Source organism: Fukomys damarensis, unplaced genomic scaffold (assembly GCF_012274545.1).
Source record: "Fukomys damarensis isolate Sample0158 unplaced genomic scaffold, DMR_v1.0_HiC HiC_scaffold_39, whole genome shotgun sequence".
NCBI lineage: Eukaryota > Metazoa > Chordata > Mammalia > Rodentia > Bathyergidae > Fukomys > Fukomys damarensis.
The window spans coordinates 32839145-32841466 of record NW_022900951.1 but is presented as its reverse complement, the minus strand read 5'-3'; positions in this window follow the sequence as shown (position 1 = coordinate 32841466).

Below are 2322 nucleotides of genomic sequence, written 5' to 3'. Positions count from 1 at the left end.
CTTCATATACTCTTTCTCTCTTAGATTCCATTGTATGAATGTATGCCCAATCTAACCCTCTGGAAGCAGAGAGATGATGTGGACCAGAGCTTACTCATTCCAGCTGAGGCTATCTCTACCAGCCAACCACCAGCTAATTAGCCAGCTGAAAACAAAAAGATGTCAATGTCTATATCAATATCTTTTTTTCAAGCCACAGTTAGCACAATGAAGCAAAAATCAGCAAAACAGACCACCCAATCAACAAACAGATTTCTTCCAAATTATAAATGATTATTGCTTTAAGGCATTTCATTTCAGATTGGTTTGTTATGAACCACTGGGTAACTGGTAGGTCAGTTAATATTAACTTTCTTTTGGATCCATTGTGTAATTTTCTAAGGAGTTACTCCTACTTCTTTTCAGATTTCAGGTATTCATATGCCACAGGACTTGTTTTCATTACTGATGTAATCTATAGAATATCATATTACAGTGGACCATTGACTTATGAACTCGGTTCACTCATGAGGGCTGGCTGTAATTCTACACATCCTTCCAAGTCTCTCTCCTGTATAATCTTAGGCTACACTTTCTTCTAAACAGACCTCAGTGTCCTGAGAGAGACATTGGCCCAGAATTCCTCAGTGAACCCCACACAGGAAAGGATATAGTAACGTTCCTTCCAGAACTCTATAATGGTTAAATCTGCCTCTGAGATCATCTGGAAACAAGCAGCTAGCATTTAGGTCATAACTCAAAACTTTGGTCATAAGTTAAAACTAAAATTCAGATTGTAATCCAAGTTGTTCATATCTTAAGCAAGTCATAACTGAAGGGTCCACTGTATATCCATTATTAACAATGCTTTTTACTTTATTAAAACCCCTAGGCCAGGGATTTGGCTCAGTGGTTCTGCTGACTGCCTCGCAAGCGCAAGGGCCCGAGTTTGATTCCCGGTACCAACAAAGCAAAACAAAACAAACCCTTGGTCTTGAGAAATGTCAATCTACACATGGAAAATCCTGTGGAAGACTTGGCCAATGGGTGCATGGTTAAACTGCAGGGCAAAAGCATGCAGGTTCTGTTAGAAGTGAATGGCTAAACCACAAGAAGTTTAGATTAGTGAAACATGTTGTGTCTGGTCATTGTCTTTCCACTTTGCCAGGAAAACTGCTTAGCTTTGAGAAAGCTCCCTGCCCAAACTGCTTCTCTTCTGTCTTTTGTTTTGTTTTGTTTTGTTTTTTCCACTTACACAGATATTCTACCCTTGATCTTAGACAAAAGGCTGAGAAGTGATTACACTGATATTCTAAATAAAAGCCGGGAAGTTCTTGGCTTGGACTCTTTCCTGGGAGTCTCCCTAATGCTGAGTGCTCTCAATTGAGATAGCCCTTCTGGGCCCTCTTGGTGACTGAACGAAGTCTTGTTTCCAAGTAACCACTCGTTCTCTATGTTTCCGTGGTTCCACACTTTGACAAAATCCTTTCTAGTCTGTTTTCTCGAGCTTCCAATTCTGACACCTTAACCCAGTGGTTCCCTCAACAATTATCTCATTACCTAAATGACTTCACATCAGAATTTGACCTTTAGCATCCTTAGCCTCCTCTCTTGCTGCACCACATCTGATTTTCTAATATATTGAAAGATTCTATCCTTGTTTCCTTCATTTTCTTCTAATGTGTCAGCTCCTTCAAGATCTCATTTCTATGACAGACACTACGTTGACTTACTTACCTCCAAAATCAAACTCTTTTTCTTGGGCTTTCCTTTACTATTGTAGCTGGAAAGTTACTGCTTTCATTTTTTTTTCTTCTTTGAAACAAGGGAGGCAGTGTGGCTCAGTTCTGTCCAAAGAGGTTAGAGTTAGTCTTGAAGGCTTTCCTTCCCAAGGTAAAAATCTCATTAAAAGAAAGACTCTGAGTTCTTTCTCCTTCCTATGTGAAATTCAGATAGGATTGCATTAAGATAGAAGAAATAAAGTTAGATAGGAGACAAGGAAATCAAGATTTTAAAAATTGTACTTTTATGGCTGGGGATTTAGCTCAGTGGTTAAAAAAATTGTTCTTTTAAATACAACTTCAGAACATGTCTGATTTATTGCTTTTTTCCTTCTCCTAAAACAGCAACGCCACGGGCAACTCCCTTTCAGCAGCAAACAGGTCTGCCCATTCTCTCTTTTACCCTTGAAGGGACCACCCTTTTGGCATTTTTCCATAGGAATAGCCCAGTAAAGGTGGGCCATCCTCTCCCACCCTCTAAGACTAATACTAAATTATCAAGGGCCAGGGATTTAGCTCAGTGGTTCTGCTTCCTACCTTGCAAGAGCAGGGCTCAGTTTGA